This window comes from Protopterus annectens, chromosome 12.part0, assembly GCF_019279795.1.
Source record: "Protopterus annectens isolate FY-2018-M chromosome 12.part0, PAN1.0, whole genome shotgun sequence".
In the NCBI taxonomy this organism is placed as follows: Eukaryota; Metazoa; Chordata; order Ceratodontiformes; family Protopteridae; genus Protopterus; species Protopterus annectens.
In genome coordinates, this window is record NC_056746.1 from 774,293,796 (window position 1) to 774,306,359 (window position 12,564).

The 12,564-nt window shown below is 41.9% G+C and overlaps 1 protein-coding gene across 1 annotated transcript in view; it reads left to right on the forward strand.

The window, feature by feature from the left end:
* Window positions 1-12,564, forward strand: part of MAPK8IP3 (mitogen-activated protein kinase 8 interacting protein 3) — a 3,746,918-nt gene that overhangs the window by 3,076,036 nt on the left and 658,318 nt on the right. The gene's annotated exons all lie outside the window — the stretch shown is intronic.

Sequence of the window (12,564 nt, forward strand, 5' to 3'; positions counted from 1 at the left end):
AGCAGCAGCCCCTATCATTTTGTCATTTACAATTCCCAAGTATGTACTCCAATGGTTCTGATTATGTGGAGAAATCAGATTGAAGAGTGTTTGCATATTTTATACTGGTGTGCTGCAGATGCTGCCTGTGTGATTGCCTGACTATGATACATTCCACCTGCCAGCTATATTATTGAGGGGTTTGAATGGGCCACTGTGAGTGGCAGAAGCCTTTTTGGTCATTTATAGTTGATTGCCTTTTGTCTGCTGTTTCCTTTTTTTTCACATTTCCTCCAGTTTTAGGCCTTTAAAACTGTTTGCAGCTAGTGTGAACATTACTGAGTAGAAAGGGCCCCTCCCCCCCTGGACATGAACACGCTCAGCATTTCTGAAACCAGTTAAGCATAGCTAAGCAGTCTCAGACACAGCAGTGCTGTAACTAACGAGTACTGGGCTCCAACGTAGTTGTTGGGTCTTTCACACCTCTTTTTCGTACTTGACAAACAGGGTCTCTCTGGAAGTGAAATGGTGCAATGGCTTCTCAGAGTTAGACCAATGTGGTATTCTCACCTATTTTGCACTCTGATGACTCCATGGATGCACCTGCCGTATGTGTTTCACTATTTCAAGTCTCGTGCATTCCTGGATGTTAGGTGTCAGAGCTTGGACCTCAGAAATAGAGGTGCTCTGCAAAACCAGAACTTCAGAAAACTTCTCTGACAGTCCCTATCTATGCCCCCTGCAGCACTGTTTGACTGCCCAACTATGGAAGCATGCGGCACTGTCTATTTCATGGCAGCTACACTCCAGAGCCAACTTAACAGACAATACCAGGGTACTAAACATAATATCCAGTGGTTATTATCTTTCCCTTTTCCCCTTTTGGATCTAAATTATCAATGGGTATTAAAGTCAAAGTTCCAGATTGTCATGGTGCAGTCCATCCAGCCATTATGTGCAAGGATGATGGGATGTGCTCTAAAACGTTTAGCGATATGGACTGCTACATCAAATTTAACAGGCACTTCAAGACATCTGTGCTTCCAGCTGGGAGTCAGTCACTACCAATTCCAAGCCCTGTCCTTCAGACTCACCACAGTCCCTGGGATAATTTTCCTTATACATGGCAGTAGTGGTTGCTTACTCAAAGGTCAAAGGATTTCCACTGTTTTTATGTTTTATGAACAACTGGCCCTTACTGCTCTGACCAGGTATTCCAAGCTGGTGATTACCTGTTTCAAATCTCCAGGTCTATGGGCATTACAATAAACCTGTCAAGATCAAATCTATCCCCTGTACATGTTTTGGGATTCATTAGTTCTCAATTGAATACCATAAAGCAGGTAGCATTTTTGATTCTGCATCACATTACATCAGTTAGAAATCAAGTGTGGGACTTGAAGTCACTTCTGACTCTCTCCAGCAAGATTAATTTTTGCTTATGCTGCTGTTCCTTTTCAGTCCCTATCTTCTGTGATAAAACCTATTTTCAAACATCATTTTTACTAGTGGATCCTGCAACGACCCACCACTGGACCAGTAATTAAGGAGCCTTAATCTTCACCACTGGCAACAGTTGAGATCTCCACTGAGTGACCAAGCCAAGACCTTCAGCACCCTCTTTGTCCAACCAGTGCTTCATGTCACTGATGATTTTGATTTGCACACACACACACACACACACACACACACACACACACACACACACACACCTGGGAAATGCTGGCACAGGTTTACTAGCTATGCCCCCTTTTTTCCAGTCTACAAGGTAGTTATCATTGCCACCAGCCAACTCCTTATCAGCTACTTTAAGGCCCTTAACAAAGGGTATCCAATCTTACTGTGTAATGTTACTATTAGTACAAATGGTAGTTTGACCAAGTGCAAGGCTATTAGGAGTGGCCGACAGTGTCACCAAATAAATATGCAAATACTCTCAAAACTTTACTATCTCTCACAAATCAGCCACAATGAAAGGTATAAATATATTTAATAATCAATAATAAAAGATCAAGGCAAAACTAAATATATATTCACAGTGACATCAGAGTTCAAAACCACAGGAAATATTTAAAACAGCTTTGCAGGACAGTCTGAAATATCAGAACTAAGCTTTGCTATATTTCTGACTGTATCTAAGACAATTACTGTACCCTATTTAATTTACTTAAGAACAAGACATATGTGGTGAATGGATCTTCTAGTTGTTGTCAGGTCCAAGATGCAACACAGAATGTTGTGTTTCACTCAGAGACTCCTCAAATTAATATCTCAAATATTATTGCTGGAATACCTTGCAGAATGACATCTTTTCTTGTCATCTGACTGTATCCCAGATGAAACCCCCACTGCTGGGAGCTGGCAGTATTTAGCATCTACCTGTGAAAATACATAGACCTCAGATCTTTGGCAGATGCTGGAAGTCATAAAACAATTGCATGCTTGCACATTTCAAAAACAGTAATTATTTCACCCTAAGGACAATACAGAAACCCCCCTAGTACAGACGTTATATCTGCCACTGCACTGAAACTGAAATATACCATCTTTTTATGGCCTACACATAACAATATAATTTCAGTTATTTTTCTGATGTTAACCTCCTGTATTCCAGTTTCCACTGTTAAAATATATATTTAAAAAGTTACAGTAGTGGATGTACATTTCTGTTCTGTTCCAGTAGGGCATGCTGTGGTTACATTTTAAGCACAAGCACATTATAAAATATCTTTTCAACACGCATGTCTGTACAAACCTAGCTTGATATACACGACATACAGTTCTAGTACATTTATACCACAAGCATCGTACACAAATAATTTTGATATTCATCAATGACATAATTATTTACAAAACTCCAGCTAGTTGGGCTGGCAGTATCTCCCTTTGTCACACTTCTTCCCCCCCTCAAAGACTCAAGCTAGTTTTCAAGTGACACTTGAGAAACATTGCTTAAGAAGGATGAGCCTATTTGAGAATACATTTCTCCATACCGTCTTGAGATCCGAGCTGCTTTGGCATATCTGACCCCTTTACAGTGCTGCACTGTCATATCATATGCCTGCAACCCTAGGCTCCACCATAGTAATTTAGGATTTTGCTGGCTGGCTCCCTGTAGTCATAGAACCCCCTCAGACTCCTCCTGCCTTCTACTGCAATACTTGGCACCAGGACCTGCCTGTTATGGTAAGGTTTCATCATGTTAACATGGTATAGTCTGTGCCCCTGACTCCTGCCTAGCACTTCTACCAGGTAGTTAACAACACTGACCTTCCTTACCACTTTGAAGAGTCCCTGCCAGGCTTGCCTGCAGCTTGTTGTGTCTTGACCAGAATGAGAAACATAACCTGCTGCCCCACAGCATACTCTCTAGCTCGAGCATTCCTGTCATACCAGCCCTTTTCTGCTGTTGGGCTTCTGCCAGGTTCTCCTGAGCCAAGCCCATGAGTTCCCTGATTCTTGTCCTGAGGTTTAGGACATATGCCACAACAGACTCTTTGTGTGATTCACAGTCAGCCTCCCACTCATTGCAAGTTAAATGTAGAGGTCCCTTCATCCTACGCCCATACAGCAACTTAAAGGGTGAAAAACCTGTGTAACAGGGTACTGCAGGATTCCTGGGGCACCTCTATGTAAGCAAATAACAAACGGGGCAAATGTTTTCCCCACTCCCTCTTAAACTGGTCTGCAAATATCTGTAGCATGATCTTTACTGCAGAGTTTAAGTTCTCCACAAGACCATCAGTCTGGGGATGGTAGGGGATGTTCTTTAGGCGCTTCACTCCACAGTGTTTCCACAGACAAGTCAGGAGTTCTGACATGAAATTGGCACCTCTGTCAGTCAGTATTTCTTTTGGGAAGCCTACCCTGCTGTAAATCTGTAACAAAACATTGACCACCTTTTCTGCCTCAGTGGAGGACAGGGCCACTGCCTCAGAGTATCTGGTATCATAGTCTACTACCACTAGGATATACTTCTTCCCTGTGGAACCTGGGATACTCAGAATCCCCACAATATCCATAGCTAGCCTCTGGAGCAGCTTGTCAATCACAGGCTAAGGCACCAAAGGAGCTTTGACCTTGTCTCCTGCCTTGCCTACCTTTTGGCACTGCTCACAGGTCCTGCAGTACCCTGTTACATCCCTGGAAATCCAAGGCCAATAAAAGTTCTACATAATACATCTCTTAGTACGCTTTATGCCCATATGACCTGCAAAGGGAATATCATGGGTTGTGGCTAGAAGTGCCAGATGTTAGGCTCTGGGCACTACCAACTGCTGTATTCTCTCACACTCTAGCCCTCCCTCAGGGGTCCACTCTCTGTACTGTAGCTCTTTGTCTAAGTATACAGATTCCCTCTTTCCTTGAGAATCAGGTGCCTCCCTAGCTACATCCCTCAAGCCTTGTACTGTAGGCTGTAAGAGCTGAGCCTGTCTCAACTCTCCCTTTGTAACCCTTCCCTGCTCCCCTTCCACAGGAAGTCTGGTATCCTCTTGACAGCAGTGCCTCACTGTCAGCCTGGGTCCTACAACTCACCTCTGCCCTTGCAGTCACTGTATCCAATGGAACATCAGTACCCACCAGCAGCTATGGCTCACCTTCAGTTTCACTGCTACAGGGTAGCTCCCTCACTAAAGTAGCCACCCCACCTGTCCTAGTTTCAAGTATGTGATCTGTGTGGGTTCCCCCCAGGCTGCCAAACCCTCATGCTTGTCTTCAAGCCTGACTGCTTGTAACTGCATGCACACAAGGTACTGTGTTATCAAAATCATTCCCTATCAGGACTTCTGCAGGGATATCCTCAAACACGCCTATTTGCTTGCTTCCTTTTCCACCCTCCCAGTCAAGGTGAACCCTAGCCAAAGGTATTTGGAATGGGGTCCCTCTTAAAGCTCTGCCTGGAGTAGACTGCCCAAGCAAGTAGTGTTCCTCTTTAACCATAACAGGCTTCACACTGGTTAGGTCAGAGGATGTGTCTCTCTTAACAGTGGTCTCTTTCCCATCTACTAAGATAAGATATAACTTCTTGTGGTAGTTTGGCATCCTTGGAACACTTGTTGTCTGCAGACAACTTACCACTGACATTCTGTCATTCCCATTTACTGGCTCTCCCACATTTTGTTCCCCACCTTGCCTCTGTGGACATCTATATGCTACATGGCCCCACTGGTACATTTGAAACATTTAACCCTTGATCCTGGCCATGTTCCTAAACTAGTGGCTTCTTTGTTATTTTTGGACTCTTTTGGGGTGATTTAGGCTGCTCACCATGGGATCTCTTAGACCCATGTGTAGTACTGGGTATTCCTTTCCTGTGCAGTGTTGCACTGTTTGCTAGGTATAGGTCTTTCTATTCCCCCAACTCATCTGTGGTATTACATTCTCTATCTGTTAACCAGAGTCTCATCTCCTCAGGCAAAGTGCTAAGAGCTTGTTCCCTCACCAAAAGGTCCACCAGCCCTTCAGAAGTGGTGACCTGACACCCACTGAGCCTTCTATGAAAATAAGTGCTTAATTCAGAAATATATTCACACACTTTCATCTCCCTTGTGCCTGTGCACACAAAACATTTTTTTGTATAGGCTTCAGGTGGTAACTTAAAACACTCTAATAAATTATTTTTAACAGTGTTATAATTTAAGCAATCAGTATCAGACATTTTAGAAACAGCAGTTACAGCTTTACCATGAAGTAAAAGGGTCGGGAACAGTACCCAGAGCCCTTGGTCAACATGACACTGCTTACATACTCTTTCAAACATATGAATAAAACTGTCAAAAGTATCACCTTCTGTGAATTATGGAAGAAATTTACTGACTTTTATTGCTTCTGGGGTTCAGTTATTCCCTTCCCCATTATTTCCATGACCCTTGTGAAGAGTCATCATTTCCTTTTCGTGTTGTCTCTACCTCTCATTTTCTACAGTTTCCAGACATCTCAGTCTCTCTGCTGCTAATTCTATTTGTTTCTCCTGCCACAGTCTCTCTGATGACTCTAGTTCCAAATGTTTGAACTCCAGCTCAAGTCTCTGTAACTCCAGTTGGATTTTTAAGTCCTCTGATGCAAAGTTGAACTGTCCATTTTCTGAGAGTTGTACATCCCCAAGGCCAGTCTGGTTATCCTCCTGGTTGCAGGTCTGTGATGCAGCTGTGGTTAAGGCTGCAATCATTTCTGCTTTAGTCAGGTTTGTCTTGGCACGTCAGTGCCAACTGGCTCCCTGTTAGCTTGCCATACTCCTCTGCTGACATCCTTGCCTGCTCTCCCTGAATAATTAAGCTAACAAAAAGTAAATCTAACTGTGTGGCTGCTTGAGAGTACAAACACCTTTAGTGACCACTGTTTACAGGCTACATGAGTTCAATATCCACACCAATGAATCCTAGCATGTGGATATCCCACCACTGCCAACCAATAAATGTGATGACTCACTACTGGACCAGTAATCAAGGAGCCTCAGTCCTCACCACTGGCACCAGTGGGGGACATACATCGAGAGGATGACAAGTGCACACACAGTATTCCCAGATGCAGCTCTCTGCATCAAGTCCAATTTCCCATAAGAGCACACAGAGACCAGTCAGTCTGGGGCCGGTTTCTCCCTCTTTCTCCAGATCCCCACTAAGACTCCCCACTGGCACAGCTGTAGAGTTGAGATCTTCGCTGACTGGCCAAGCCAAGACCTCCAGCAGCCTCTCTGTCCAACCAGTGCTTCGTGTTCCTGCCCAAGTAGCTGACAGACACACTCTTTGAGGTTAGAGTTACACACACACACACACACACACACACACACACACACACACACACACACACCTGGGAAAGGCTAGCTCAGATGTACTAGCTATGCCCCCTTTACCCCAGAGTATAAGGTACTTATCACTGCTACCAGCCAGCTCCTTATCAACTGCTTTAAGGTCCTTAATAAAAGGGTGTCCAGTCTTACTGTGTACTGTTACTATTAATACAAATGGTAGTTTGACCAAGTGCAAGGTTATTAGGAGTGGCCCACAGTGTCACCAAATAGATATGCAAGTGCTCTCAAAACTTAAATATATTTACACAAATCAGCCACAATGAAAGGTTTGGATATATTTAGTAATAAATAATAAAAGAACAAGACAATGCTAAATATATATTCACAGTGACATCAGAGTTGAAAACCACAGGAAATGTTTAAAACATCATTGCAGTACAGTCTTAAATAAATAGAGAAAAAATATCTAAACTAAGCTTTGCTATATTCCTGTCTGTATCTAAGACAATTACTAAACCTTAGTTAGCTTACTTAAGAGCATAGCTAAGTGGATCTTCTAGTTGTTGTCAGGTCCAAGACAGAACACAGAATGCTGTATCTCACTAAGATACTTCTCAGTATAATATCTCAAATATTACTGCTGTGATAGCTTGCAGAATGACATCATTCCTTGTCATCTGATTCTATCCCAGATGAACCCCCCCCCCCACTGCTGGGAGCTGGCAGTATTTAACATCTACCTGTGAAGATACATATACCTCAGATCTTTTGCAGATGCTGGAAAACATAAAACAGTTGCATGCCTTCACATTTCAAAACTATTATTTCACCCCAAGGACAATACAGAAGGCCTCCTATTACAGACATTATGTCTCCTGCTGCATTGAAACTGAAATATACCATCTTTTTATGGCCTAGCCATAAAGTAATTTAATTTCAGTTATTTTTCTGACAACCTCCTGTATTCCAGTTTCCACTGTTAAAATATACATTTACAGTAGTGGATGTACATTTCTGTTCTATTCCATAGGGCACACTGTGATTACATTTTAAGCACAAGCACTTTATAAAATATCTTTTCAACACACATCTCTACAAACCTGGTTTGATTTACATGACATACAGCTGTAATACATTTGTAACACAAGCATCTTACACCAACAATATGCCAGCAACCAGATCTTATCCCTTGCACAGAGCAGCCATTAGGGTATGGAAATGGTCGATTTCTCCAAACTGTTTTTGTAATTGTAACGCACTGACTGTGGAAAATGAATGCTCAGGCAGGCAAACTCAGTAGGTCTAGTTTGATTCTTCGTGAGTTGCCCCTCAATCAGTCAATTGCGAACCTAATTTTTAGCTGTTGGGCCACCCTAGTTACATCCTTCTTGCTTTTCCCCACAACTACAAACACAACAGGTACTTCTCTTTAGTTCCTTCCTACTGGGGGAATTTCCCAGGGATGCTTGGTTTCACAATAAGTTATATTTATGCCATTTCTTGCACAGAATCAGAGCTCTTAGTAGGAACTCTTTCAGCAACTACTACTCAGTTGTGTCCTCACATAGAGAGTTCAAGCATAAGAGTTTCCCATGATTTTAGTTCTTCTACCTACCTTTTTGTCATGCATTCCTTTTCTGTAAAATTTGACAATACTGTGGCTTTTCTTTATCAGCCTTTACCTTTCCCATCAACATTCATCTGCTTTTTTTGCAGATGTTATATTTCTTCAAGACTTCTCAAGGCACAAGGTTGGACAAACCGTAGTCCCTTTGTTGCCCTTTAAAAACTGTTTTTCTTTCCGATGCTCCATACTGTGTATAGAAGCATTCAAAGTGGAGAATGTTGAATTCTTATGGTCCCCCCATGGAAACTAAAGGCCATGTCTCTCCACACTTGACTACAGTTCTTTTAACACTACATATAATTTACTTTTGTAGAACAGTCTCTTCCTCCAACCCACAATGAGACTATTCATAGTATCATAGAATCATAGGAGGTTACTAGGCTAATGACCTTAGGGCCGTTAGAAGCCTAGCCAAGTTTTACCCTTATTTGCACGATCAGCAGCTATCACCCCTGCCAAGAGTGACATAGGTGGAACCCTTGAAGTGAATTTACAGTTACCATCCAGTTGTCCAGATTGTGTTTGAAGAGGGCCAATGATGTGCTCTGCTTGACATGAAATGGGATACTCTTCCAAAGGTGTGGTAACCTCTGCAAGACAATTCTGTCTCTCCAGCAAGTTTTATTAATGTTACATACCAGGTTAAGGCTATTAGAGGGTGTGACGCCCGTGCCCTGGCCTGCAATCTAGGAGCCTCAGTCCTCACCACTATCACCAGTGAGGGGCGTCCACACAGAGGAGGATAACAAATATATACACAGTAAAGTACAATTTCCCTTAAGAGCACACAGAGATCACAGTCAGTCTGGGGCCGGTTTCTCCCTTTCTCTCCAGATCCCCAATAAGGCTCCCCACTGGCACAGCTATATCATCCAGATATCAGCCTAATGGTCAAGCTAAAGCCTCCAGCACTCTCTCTCTGTCCAACCAGTGCTTCGTGTCCCTGCCCAAGTAGCTGACATGCACACACTTTGAGATATGAGTTATGCACAAACACACAGGCAGACACTCCTGGGGAAGGCTGGCACAGATTCTCCAGCTGTGCCCCCTTTCTGCCCAGTCTAAAAGGTAGTACCAGCTGCCACCACCCACTAATGTCAGCTACTAAAAAGGCCCTTAACAAAGGGTATCCAATTATTACTGTGCAATATTATTATCCAAATGGCAAGTGTGACTGAACAGCAAAGCTTATTGGAGTGACTTGGACAGTATTTATTTTTTTATTTTATTTTATTTTATTTTACATTTGTTGACCGGGCTAGTCTAGCTGGATACATATCCATTTTCAGTAGAGGCCCGGGGAGAAAAGCTCCACAAAAAAAAACATATAACAACAATACATTATGGTAAATATATAAATATTTGTGAATAATAATTAAAATACAATCAGACCCCAAAACAAGGACAGGCTAAAAGAAACTACAGTTGGCATAGAGAAATACATAGCCAGTTACAGAGCATTAAACTTTAGCTAAGGCTAAAGAAACAAATTATCAGAAAGAATGACAGGTAAGTTAAGGTAGTTATAAAGAAATCTAGGAGAAACAGAAGAAGAGAAGAAGCAGTAGAGAGAAAAGAGAGTAAGGAGAAAAAGAAGTGGCAAAGGTGATGAGAGAGAAGAGCAAGGAGAAGGGGGTAAAGCATAAAGGCCAAGCATGGCAAGAGATAGACTAGGAAAAAGCTGAAAAGCAAGCCAAAAATAGGCGGAGTGGAAAAGAAGAGGTGAGCTAAAAAGAGAAGGAGAAGAATGTCAGTCAGAGTACTACAAGAACAGAGCCAGTGATTTTGGAAGTAAAGCTTGAGTTTTTCTTTGAAGAGAGGAAATGATGAAATCAGTGTTATATCACTAGGTAACAGATTCCATCTTCTACCAACCGTATTAGTGAATAAAGAGTTGCCGGCATAGTTGTTAGACTTTATTGATCTGGTCAGGAGTCTACAAGAAGAACGGAGGGAGTTAAGATTATTGTAAGGGATTAAAAGTTGAGAGAGTATAGGGGTGTTGTCAGGTTGGTACAGAATTTTGTGAGCAATGGTAAGTTGTGAGATGAGAAGATAGTATTGAAATTCGAGCCAGCCTAGGAGTTTCAAGTTTAGACAGTGATGGGTTCTGTAAGGGTTACCAGTGGCAAAGCGGGCAATGTTATTATAACAAGCAGCTAGTTTGTTTAGGTTAGCTTTCTTGAGGTTTGTGTAAATTGGAGAGGCATAAAAGAGAGTAGATATAAGATGGGAGAGGGCAATTTTAGCTCTAGTAGGTGGGGTTAGAAACTGTTTGATACAGTATAAGGATCCTATTTTTTTGTTAACAGATTTGATGGTGTTGTTGATATGTTGATCAAAAGTGAGATTATTATCAATGGTTACTCCTAACAGTTTAGTAGTAGTGTCAGGAGAGATGACAGTGGCGTTGTTTGAAGAGATAGTGAAGTGTAAAGGGGAGGTCCGAGAAGTAGGGGTGAAGAGAAGAAGTTTAGTTTTCTTTGCATTAAGAAGGAGGTACCGTCTAGTAAACCATGTTTCTACAGTGTTAAAGATATTTTGAGTTAGTGAGATTAGTTCTATGGAAGAAGATGCTGGGCAAATAATGGTAGAGTCATCAGCGTATTGAATGCAAGTTGCTTGAGGGATTGCTGAGTGCAGATCATTTATGAAGAGGGAGAAGAGTAGTGGACCAAGAATAGAGCCCTGAGGGACACCAATGGAAATTGGCAATAATGAAGAGATGTGATTATCCCAAAGAACAGCTTGTTGTCTGTTGCTCAGATACGAGCTGAACCATTTGATAGCTAAGTTATCAAATGAGAGGGATTCAAGGATATTAATTAGAGAAGAATGGTTGACCATGTCGAAAGCTTTAGAGAGATCAATAAATAGAGCCGAAGAGATATATATAGAGATATTGTATAGAGATATGGATGTTGTCAAGATAAATGCTAAAATGCTCTCTGATTCTCTCTCTTTAAATTGATACAGCAGTGCTGTTTCACATTACATCATTCCTAAACATGTTCTGGTTTTCCCAGGCTAACAGAAACTCAGGGGTTAGTAGCCCTTTTGATCTTGCAGCTGGTCAGGAAGCCAGAGCAATAAAAGAAATTATGCATGTAAATTCTAGCCATTAACTCTGGTCTCAAAACAGTAGGAAGAATTCCTTCATTTAGACATCTTGGCTCTGAGTTTTGACATCAAACAATTACACAATGCTTGACTTAGCTTTCCTACAGCAGAATACACTATTGTTACATTTTTGCAGTTCCACATCTAATAGCATTTTCTTCAATTTAAGAGAACAAGCCTGTGCCTTATATTAATATTTACAAATGACAGAATTATCTACAAAATTCTATCTGGCTAAGCTGGCAGCCTTCACCTGTCTTCAAAGAGGGAGTGACCCATGTGTCATTTGACTTACAGATATGCAGAATTTCCAGTAAAGCAGAGTTAAAGATTGCCTTATATGCAAGGCAGTGATCACCTCTGAGTAGTCTGTATGAAACAGAATAAAGTGATAGTGATTTCAGACGATCTTCACAGGACAGATGCTGAAGACATTGGATTTTCTTTGTGAGGAAACTTTGTGGTTTCTACAATTACTGCAAGTGCTTGGAAAGGTACACACCAAAAGGGGCATTGTACTCAATTACTGGCCTGATGAGGGCAGAGTACAGGGAGGTTATAACTTCTTTTTTCTGGAGAGAATGCCCTTACTTATGAGATGAGAAATACAGAATGCCTTTCTTAACACTGTGGAGACATGGTGATCTAAGGTAAGGTTGCTGTCAGCCTGTGTGCCCATATCTGTCACCCCCGAGTGCGTACTTGGGGTGTTGTTATTGATGTGGTAGTTAGCAGGAACATTGCTCTTACTGAAAGGGATGATGATACATTTTTTGCACCGAGTTTAAGGCCATGACTTTGGCACCAATCATTTGTTTGTGTAAGACCCTCTTGTAGGATGTTGACATCATTTGGCGATTCTGTGACTGCTCCCAGTTTGCAGTCATCAGCAAACTTTGTCAGCCACAGACCTTTAGTTTTAGCTTGCACTTCAGTGAAATAAATTCTAAACAGTAGAGGTCCCAGGACTGATCCTTGTGAGACATCACTTGTTACAGGTCTGTTCTTGGAGGTGGAATCCCCTATTTTGACTATATGTGTTCTATCAGTTACACAGCTAGTGACACATCTAATGATATATGGGTTG